Genomic DNA, 11,223 nt, shown 5'->3' with positions numbered 1-11,223 from the left:
ATGAAGCCTATAATTATGGGCTCAATCCCAAAGTGTGACATGGTCACCGAGTACCTCGATAGAATAAAGAGTCAGTTTACTGGCTCTTCAAAGACATATGCTATCCAGCTGATAAAGCAGCTGGTGACAGAGAGTTAATCTGGAAATGGTGGCATAAGAGAGCTCACGATGCGTTGTCGAAATTATGGCACTATCGTTTAGGCCATATTTCGAAGGGGAGAATAGAAAGACTAGTTAAGAATAATATTCTTCCTCCATTAGAGCTCTTAGATTTAGAACAATGTAGAGAATGCATAAAAGGAAACTATGTAAAGAAAATTAAGAAAGATGTCAAACAAAGCGCAAGAATTTTACAGATTATTCACACAGACATCTGTGGTCAGTTTCCTGTAAAGAGTGTGGATGATTATGATTCGTTCATAACATTCACAGATGATTACTCACATTATGGCTACATTTATCCAAGAAAAGAAAGAACAAAAGCATTAAATAAATTATAAGATATTTAAGGCAGAAGTTAAAAATCAAGACAATTTAAAGATTAAGATAGTCAAGTCCGACCGTGGTGGGGGGGGGGGGTACTACAGTCGGCATACCCCATATAGCCAAGTTCCTAGACCTTTTGCAAGGTTCTTATAGGAGAATGGCATAGTAGTCTAGTATTCTACACCGGGTGAACCTCAGCAGAATGGAGTAGCTAAAAGACGCAATCGTACCCTGATAGATATGGTGTGCAGTATGATAAGTTACTCCACCTTACCGTTGAGCCTGTGGATGGAGGCGTTAAAACCGCCATTCATATTCTCAATAGAGTACCAAGTGAGTCGGTGCCCAAAACACCGTATGAGTTGTGGATAGGAAGAGTACCCTCACTAAACCACTTACGTGTGTGGGGAAGTCCTGCTGAGGCTAAAGTATTTAACCCAAACATTAGGAAGCTAGATCCTAAAACAAGTAAGTTGTCATTTCATTGGCTACCCAGAAAAGTCAAAAGGTTTTTGTTTCTACTATCCAGAGAGACATACAAAGTTTGTAGAAACGAGACACATTGTCTTCCTAGAGGATGAAATGATGAGAAGGAGCATGGTAGCTCGAGAAATTGACCTTGAAGAGAAGCGGGTGTATGCGCCCACTCCGATGATTCATGAACCATTTTTCTCACTACCTGCTGTAGCTGCATCAACAGTGCAAGATACTGTGGTGCCAGCACCTGTTGTTATTCCGCATGTGGCAACAATGAATGACGATGAGGAACCTGTTCTTCAGGATCTTGTAGAACCTATTGCCACACATGAGGGAGAGCAATAACAGCCTCAAACAGAAGATGTGTCAAATGTGGAGGCCCCTAGAAGGTCTTAAAGAGTTAGAAAATCAGCTATTTCTGCTGACTATGAAGTATACAACACTAAGGAATTTCAAAAGGAGGATGATCCCACCTCATTTGAAGAAGCCATGAGAAGTGATCATTCGTCAAAGTGGCTTGAGGCCATAGAAGATGAAATGAAATCTATGAATGCCAATAAAGTTTGGGACTTAGAGGAAAATGTTTACATGGCACAATCGAAAGGTTTTGTCATGGAAGAAAAGAACGAATGGGATGTCTGCCTAAAGAAATCCATTTATGGATTAAAACAAGCTTCATGACAGTGGTACTTGAAGTTTGATCAGACAATAAGGAATTTTGGGTTTTATAGAGAATGTAGAGGACAATTGTGTCTATGCAAAGTTTAAGAATGGAAGTTTATCTTCCTTGTTCCTGTATGTGGATGATATCTTACTTGCTAGTAGTGATGTCAGTCTACTACTGGAGACAAAAAAGTTTTTGTCTTCAAAATTTGATATGAAAGATCTTGGTGAAGCTTCGTTCGTTCTAGGGATCGAAATTCACCAAGATAGAAGTAAAGGGGTATTAGGACTGTCACAAAAGGCATACATAGAAAAGATCTTAAAGAAATTAAGTATGTACAAATATAGTTCCTCACCTGCTCCTATAGTCAAGGGCGATAGATATGGGGATTTTCAATGCTCTAGGAACGAATATGAGATCGATCAAATGAAAGCGGTTCTATATGCTTCAGCTGTCGGAAGCTTGCAATATGCTTAAGTATGTACGCGCCCTGACTTGGCATTTGTTACCAGGTTACTTAGTAGATTCCAGAGCAATCCTAGAACAGAACACTGAAATTAGTAAAGAAAGTCTTGCTGTTATTTGCAAGAAATGAAATGTCCTCAGTGATGACGTATAGAAGATCTGATTCACTCCATATAGTGGGATATTCAGATTCTGATTATGCGGGAAATAGAAAATCCACGTCTAGGATATGTATTCACTCTCGCAAGAGGAGCTATTTCATAGGAAAAGCTCAAAGCAAACCTGTCACTACATCGTCCACAATGTATGCCGAGTTTGTAGCATGTTATGAGGCAACGGGGTAGGTGAACTGGCTAAAGAAGTTCATACCCGGTTTGAAGGTGGTTGACAACATCTATAGACCACTTAAGTTATACTGCGATAATAATCCGGCAGTACAGTATGCTCACAACAATAAGTCAAGTGGTGTTGCCAAACACATTGACATAAAGTATTGTGTTGTGAAAGATAAAGTCCGGGATCATGTCATAAGTCTTGAGCATATAAGTACCGAAAAAGATGCTCGCGGATCCGCTTACAAAAGGCTTATCACCCAACGTGTTCAGAGAACATGTAGCTAGCATGAGTTTAAGGAAAAGCCTATAATTCCTGAACAAAAGAAGACCCAAAGTTAAGTATCTATTTCAGAATAGAGTGGTGTGTTGTAGCTGTTAAATCTATCGGCAATTGACCGTGACGATGAAACATGCTCTATGCGCTAATCTGTAATGGAATGAACAAAAGTAAATGATATGAAATTGAAAGATGGTAGTGAGATCAAGGAGGAGAATGTTAGTTGATCTCCACCAATAGGCCCAACGGCCTATTGGGCCCTTGGATCTGCGCCCTGATCAGGGGCGTCCCAACCCTAATATGGTTGGTGGGCCCCTATCGCACAGCACTATAAAAAGATAGGTGGGGATCACGGCTCTAACTACGAGGTTGACCGGAGCCGCCGTGACCCACTAACAGAAAACCTAACCCAATCTAAAGATGGTGCTGCCAGCGACGGGAAGCCCCACCGACTCCGACTCCGCCATACCTCTGCATCACCACTGGACCTCGTCTCCACCACGTTGGACTCCACTGCGCCGAGCTTCCTCGACACCGGCGTCCACGAGGTTGCGGCGCAACTGCGCCAGGGCGAACTAGAGGTACCCTAAGTAAGATGCTTACCCCCTGATCTACGGTTTAGAGGCACTGTTGTTTATAACACCATACTGATATTTAAGTATATCATCATCAGGATGTGCTATGTTTATCATCAGGTTATATTCATCCATCTTGTACTACTTTTATCATCACAGGTTATACTTCTGTGACTCATGGAGTTGTCAAGGACTCACCAAAGAAGCTCAACGCATGCAAATTACAGTGGAAAAATTTTCTTATAGTAATTATAATAATAAAACTAATAGGCCTATTACAAAAGGATCATAGAGAAAGAATGACCCTTTAACATAAACCCGGCAGATGACAGGAATTCCACTGTGTTTATATTTATGCAAAGCGTTATTAGCAACTTAATAAAAAGAAAAAAATTAATGCCGCCATCTTCAATCGTGTGACCATAGGAAACCAATTAAGCCTGTGGGACAATATACTAGTGCAGAAGCGATCTCTGTCTTGTTGCTGCTGGACAAAAATAAACCAAAGCTGTTCCAAGAATTGGCATGCCAAAGCTTGTCCGCGTCCTATCACCTGCCTTTTGAGCCGATATACACACTCGATCTCACTGACTTTTCTTCTCAGGTGTCAGGATATATACAACTATCTTATGCTTATTCGGTGGGAGCACACACCAGAGATTATTAGGACCAATAAGCACACACACAACTGAATTAACCGTGAGAAAAGAAAACTCGAAACTGGGACCACCCCTGCTAGTCCTAATATACTATGGAGGATAAAGGCACTCCTTTGCACTGGTGTTTTTACTGCTGAAGAAATAACAGTATTCAGTTGTAGGGCAGCCACTAGGAAGAAGGCACTCTGCTCTGCGCCCCCCCCCCCCCCCCCCCCCCCCCCCCCCCCCCCCTCTCTCTCTCTCTCTCTGTGTGTGTGTCTGGACCCTGTGTTCTGAACTTCTGGTAACATATATATTTGGCTGTTTGAGCCACGACACAGTGGTACCCACAAATTGAACCGAATGTGTGAAATCAAATTTCAATAGCACTATTTAACATATTTTAGTTTGAATTTGAATACGAATATGGATATTACCAGATGCTAATACAAGATGGTTTAAGAAGAATTTTCTTCATTGTTCATTGGCAACACGACATCACTTTCAGTGTCCCATAGCAAAGTTTTCTTTAAAAGAATAACACTCCATCTATTCCAAATTATAAGAAGTTTTGGCTTTTCTAGACACATTGCTTTAACTATGTATTTAGATATTGTGTATATATAAGTGCATAGCAAAATCTATATGTTTAGAATAGTTAAAATGTCTTATAATTTAAAATTAAGAGAGTATGAGATAGGTCCAAACATTCAGTCACCTAAACTCGGTGACAAATTTACGAATCTGGAGAGGTGGGGCGACCGCCAGGTTGAAATGATGCAGGCCAACGGTTTGGACAAATGTATGGCTGCCGTCAAGGACTATATGGAAATTGGAAGTGGTGCACCTGGGCTTGGTGTTTTCTGCGCATCAAAATACTAGACCAGCCAGCTAAGAAAGGCTAATAATATGGCCCTCGGCTGACTGTAAGTGCAACCTACCCATATATATAATAGTAGGCCCATATATGATCCTCTTATCTCTCATAAAATTTCTTAGTTCTTATATGTCTACCTGTTTCTCTATCACCTCAGCATACAACCCACCTAAACCCTTTACTTTTTTTGCTCTAAGCGAATCACAGTTCCAGCCCCTTAGCTCTTCGCGAAAAAACCGGCAGCCTTGATGGCATATGCCACACCATAAAAGAGAAGTTAAGCTCCCATGCTTTTACCACTTAACTTTCATAGTGCTCCCCCTGAAGCTACAGAATACTGCAAAAAACTCCAATTTTGGCCTATGCACCATGTATTGGTCAAAATGGTGCATAAATGGTGAAATTAGGAGATGCAACAGCACAGCCCTCCTATGTCAAAATATTAAACTGAACCTGATGTCCCATGACACGATTATGATGAATTCAACAAGACCATTTTTTTTTAAAAATGACTCAAATTTGAATTAATCTTAAAGTGGAACTTAAGTATTTGAATAGGAAGAAGGCGAACTGAAAAGGTGAATTAATTAAACAAGCTACTCTCACTGAACTTTGTTTCCCCAGAAGAAACGGCATCTCGATCACACTGCAAGATGATCCATTTTCTTAGTTATATTCCATTTATTTGCCAGGCCATACGAAGATCACTGGTTCCCGACCGTCGCCGGCAATTTGCCGCTGGCTAGCTTCAGCTGAAAAGGTACCAAACATGCATCATTAGTCTTATAATAACCATGTTATAGATCTTTTTTTTTGAATGAGATAACCAAGCTATAAATCAGCAATCACATTTGCATAAGCAAATGAACTCAACGAAATAACTTACTCCAACCTCGTCTTTACAATATTTGTCTGGTCCACATACTTATTAAGAGACTTATAATTTGGAACGGAGGGAGTAATATATACTTGTACATTATATTATACAGGAAAGCTAAGTAATTTGGAAGGGATTTGGCACAATATTTGGAACGGAGGGAGTAATATATACTTGTACATTATTTGGAACGGAGGGAGTAATATATACTTGTACATTATTTGGAACGGAGGGAGTAATATATACTTGTACATTATATTATACAGGAAAATATTTTTTTTTCTTTGACCTCAGGAACAATGTGCAATGTTGCTCACTCCTTGCATTGCTAGGGGATGACTAAAATTATGGAAGCTGACTGTTACTTGCCTGACTAAAACTATGAACTCATTTGTGAACCAAACATATATAAAGAGAATATTGAATAGAGACCATACCAGCAATGACTCAGTGTAGAAGCTCACGAAGGGATACATCCAGTTGACGGGACTCTAAGTTCAGGCTTCAAACTAGTACCAAGAAATGAACTTTGCTTTCTGTCTCCTGTTTGGCCGTCCTCCTCTGATTTACTGATGATGCATGTCTCATCAAGAAAAGAGAAATTTAAGTACCTAACTATATTGATTTTTTTTTATTTTTAACACTTTTTGTAAACTAATTTTAAATCTAACACTGTTTTTTTTAAACTAACACTTTTGGCTGCGCCTATTTCCCTGGCGCGGCGAAACGCCTGTGCCGCACCATGCATGGTGGTGCGGCGAGAGGGATGACGTGGCGACGACCGAGGCACTGACCTGGTGACAGTGGCAGGGTCTTGCCGCGCCACCGATCTTAGCGCGGTGCTGCCACGCCATCGCTCACGGCGTGGCAGTCCTAGGTAAATATCGCCCGCGAGCCGCCCTCCCTCTGTCTGCCTTAACGCGGTTGGTGACTTCCGCGCCTGCGCCCTCCCGCCACTCTCAAGTGCTGTCGGCGCCCGGCACTGCGTTGCCGCCTCCCTCCCTCCCTTCCCTTCCATTCCCTGGCCGTCTCCCTCCCTCCTCGGCCTCGTTCAAGGTAACGATGCACTTTTTATTTTCATTTGAATGGTGGATTGAAATATTATGAATGGGAGTTAAGGTTAGGAGGAAAAGTATGTTTGGGAACTATGGGCTATGGTTTGGAGAAAGATATTAGTTTGATTTTGTCACTGTTAAGTTTAATTATTTAGTTAGAAGTATGTTTACCATGTATATTTTTGTTGCTATAAGTGTTGGTTATATTATTTGAGTTGCAATGCAAATGATTATATTTTACATTAATTTGCGTTGTTTTGATTGATGCTTAATTTGAACCGTTTTATTAGATGTAAGACATATTTCGGGAGCAGTTGTGGCGAAAACGGGGTCGTCCTAGAGAATTGTAACCCGACGAGTCTAGTAAAGATGCCCCCGTCCCTCCTAACCTCCCTGTCTCTAACTGTGACTGTGGTCGTCCGACCGACGTGTTTCAATCGAGACATTCGGACACAGTGGCTCATTGCTTCTACACATGCAGTCGTTTTAATGTAAGTAATTATTTCCGTATATTTTTTTCTTCATTTGTATGACTAGGTTACTAATATTTTGTTGGAATTTTGTTGTGTAGGCCCATGAGAGTTGCTTTTTCTTTCAGTGGATCGACGGTGAAGACAAGTTTGACCCTAGGTACCTCCTTTTCGACGATTGGTGGAGAGGGCGCCATCCTACAAGAGCACTTCGAGCAGTGGGTTCCACCTCCCTGTAACCCCCCCCCCCTCTAATGACGGCTAAGGAGAAGCACTTAGCCATAGTTAGACGACTCGAGGATCCTCCTCTGTGCGATTACAGGAGATCGAGTTGTGATAAACTCTGAGAATACGTTGGAGTTTGTGTGTCCAAACAAGCATGAAGTAAGTGCAAAGTGTATGTGTTGAAATATTGAGCTATATGTGTTCATGTACTAATATCACCTTATTTAGGTGTTTTCAATGGCGCAGTGTCGTTTCAAGGAGTGGTTGTATGGATCCTAAGAACCAATGGCCGGAAGAACCACCAAAGGTTAAGGAAAATAAGAAAGAAAGGGTAATTTACAAAGCACCTCCTGTCATGTGCGAATGTGGTGTTAAATCCAACTATGGCCTAGTCACTTCGGAGCTTGGAATAGGCCATTATTGCGGCCATATGGTTGACTATGATGAGGTTGGTTATTTTTGTGGTAAACATGAAATCGTATTTTGTTTCTTTTGCTAAGACATATATGATATAATTTTTCGTTTGAACAGAGCACTAGAAGGATCGGGTCGTCGCTTCCTTAGTGGCGCGCTACATCGGCGCCCGGATGTAGTGAAAAATGAGCAAGGGTCTTCGCATCTGAGTCGACGGGTGCGAAGGGTAAGGAAGCTAGTTGAACCAACTAGGATCCGTTTAGGTAGTTGGAATGTAGGGTCACTTATAGGTAAGTTAAGAGAATTAGTTGATACCGCGACTAGGAGACGTGTAAATATAGTATGCGTTCAAGATACTAAATGGAAGGGTTAGAAGGCGAAGGAGGTGGACAATACAGGTTTCAAGCTTTGGTACACAGGGACAGTCGCGAATAGAAATGGAGTAGGAGTTTTGATTGATAAGAGCCTCAAGAATGGTGTGGTGGGAGTGAGAAGGCAAGGAGATAGGATTATCTTAGTCAAGCTTGTCGTTGGTGATATGGTCTTGAACGTAATTAGTGCGTATACCCCCCAAGTAGGCCTCAACGAGAGTGCCAAGAGACAGTTCTGGAAAGACTTAGATGGCCTGGTTAGAGCTATACCTAGTAGTGAGAAGCTTTTTTATAGGAGGAGATCTTAATGGGCATGTAGGCACTACAAGCGCAGGTTTCGAGGCAGTTCATGGAGGTTTTGGGTATGGTAGTAGGAATTAGGAGGGGGAGGAAGTTCTGAACTTCGCGGTAGCTTTTGACCTAATGATAGCCAACACTTTCTTTAGAAAGAGAGAATCTCATCTAGTGACCTTCAGTAGCGGACAACACTAGTAGCCAGATTGACTTTGTCCTCGTAAGAAGAAAGGACAAACGAGCATGCTTGGATTGCAAGGTGATACCAGGGGAGTGTGTTGTTTCTCAACATAAGCTTTTGGTGGCTAGATTTTCGTTTTCAGGTGCGTGCCCGTAGGGATAAACAAGCTAAGATTGAAAGAACAAAGTGGTGAAAACTGAAAGGGGAGACGTCAGATGTATTTAGGGAAAGGGTTATCAAAGAGGGCTCTTGGAAGGAAGAAGACGACATAAACAACATGTGGGACAAGATGGCAACCAACATTCGGAAGGTAGCCTCAGAGGTGTGTGGAGTAACCAAAGGAAGGGGATGCGAGGCTAAAGATACTTGGTGGTGGAACGAGGAAGTCCAAAGGGCTATTAAGGAGAAGAAAGAATGCTATAGACGCTTGTACCATGACAGGAGTGTGGACAACATAGAGAAGTACAAGGTGGCAAAGAAGACTGCAAAGCGAGCTGTAAGTGTGGCAAAGGGTAGAGCGTACGAGGATCTTTATCAACATTTGAGTACGAAGGAAGGAGAGAAGGACATTTATAGGATGGCTAGGGTTTGTGAGAGAAAGACACGGGACTTCAACCAAGTTAAGTGCATTAAGGATGAAAGGGAGCATCTCTTGGTGAAGGAGGATGAGATCCGACATCGATGGCAAGAGTATTTTGACAAATTGTTCAATGGTGAGAATATGGACACAACCTTTCAGTTGGATGACTCTTTTGATGACACCAATAGGCGCTTTGTGTGGAGAATCCAAGAATCTGAGGTCAGAGAGGCGTTGAAAAGGATGAAAGGAGGTAAGGCGATGGGACCGGATGGTATCCCAATTGAGGTGTGGAGATGCCTCGGGGACATAGCGATAGTATGGCTAACCAAGCTGTTCAACCATATTTTTCGGTCGAACAAGATGCCTGATGAGTGGAGGAGAAGTATATTGGTACCGATCTACAAGAATAAAGGGGATATTCAAAGTTGTACGAATTACCGGGGAATTAAGTTGATGAGCCATACTATGAAGCTATGGGAGAGAGTTATCGAGCATCGCTTGAGAGCAATAACGTGGGTCTCTATGAACCAATTTGGTTTCATGCCCGGAAGGTCAACCATGGAAGCCATTTTCTTAGTAAGACAAGTTATGGAGCGGTATAGGGAGAAGAAGAAGGACCTACATATGGTTTTTATTGACTTGGAGAAGGCTTATGATAAAATACCAAGGAATGTTATGTGGTGGGCTTTGGACAAACATAAAGTCCCAACGAAGTATGTCGGGCTCATTAAGGACATGTACAACAATGTTGTGACTAGAGTTTGAACAAGTGATGGAGACACGGATGACTTCCCGATTAGGATAGGACTACATCAAGGGTCAGCTTTGAGCCCTTATTTGTTTGCTTTAGTGATGGATGAGGTCACAAGGGACATACAAGGGGACATCCCTTGGTGTATGCTTTTCGCGGAGATGTAGTGCTAGTTGATGAAAGCCGGACAGGAGTGAATCAGAAACTGGAGTTATGGCGGGAGACTTTGGAGTCCAAAGGTTTTAGACTCAGTAGAACTAAAACTGAGTATATGAGATGTGACTTCGGCACTACTACTCGGGAGGAGGAAGATGTTAGTTTGGAAGGTCAAGTAGTGCCTAGGAAGGACATCTTTCGATATTTAGGATCAATGCTATAGAGGGACGGGGATATTGATGAAGATGTTAGCAATAGAATCAAAGCAGGGTGGATGAAGTGGTGGCAAGCGTCTGGTGTCCTATGTGACAAAAGGGTACCACAAAAGCTAAAAGGCAAGTTTTATAGGACGGCGATTAGACCTGCTATGTTATATGGTGCAGAATGTTGGCCTACAAAAAGACGACATGTTCAACAGCTAAGTGTCGTGGAAATGTGTATGTTGCGTTGGATTTGCGGTCATACAAGAAGGGATCGAGTTCGGAACGATGATATACGTGAGAGATTAGGGGTAGCGCCAATTGAAGAAAAGCTTGTCCAACACCGGTTGAGATGGTTTGGACATGTGCAACGGAGACCCCTAGATGCACCGGTGCATAGTGGAATCCTAAGTCAGGATAGTAACGTGAAGAGAGGCAGAGGAAGACCGAAGTTGACTTGGGTAGAGGCAATAAAAGGAGACTTGAAAGGATGGAATATATCCAAAGACTTAGCCTTAGATAGGAGTGCTTGGAAGACAGCTATTCACGTGCATGAACCTTGATTGCTTCTGATGGGTTTCAACTCTAGCCTACCCCAACTTGTTTGGGACTTAAAGGCTTTGTTGTTGTTGTTGTTGTTGTTGTTGTTGAATAGAGCACTAGAAATGCAGGTGGGAATACTATGATGGTCAAGCTAAGTTCTTGGATGAACTGAGAGGGAGGCAAGTAATTGCATGGAAGAGGGGATATGGACCTGACTACGTCAACCTATTCATTAAACATCTCAAAGACAAGATGCGTGAGTTTGCTAGACAGCGCAGGTATTTGTAACCCGATCGATGTTGGGCTTGACAA

At 42.2% G+C, this 11,223-nt stretch overlaps 1 pseudogene; it reads left to right on the top strand.

Annotated features, from left to right (window-relative positions):
* The first annotated feature begins 10,283 nt into the window (after positions 1-10,283).
* Positions 10,284-10,953, top strand: LOC136498569 (uncharacterized; annotated as a pseudogene).
* The last annotated feature ends 270 nt before the right edge of the window (positions 10,954-11,223 follow it).

Source organism: Miscanthus floridulus, chromosome 12 (assembly GCF_019320115.1).
Source record: "Miscanthus floridulus cultivar M001 chromosome 12, ASM1932011v1, whole genome shotgun sequence".
NCBI classification, from domain to species: Eukaryota; Viridiplantae; Streptophyta; class Magnoliopsida; order Poales; family Poaceae; genus Miscanthus; species Miscanthus floridulus.
Note: the sequence above shows the minus strand (reverse complement) of the source record. Positions and strands in the feature narration are given on the sequence as shown.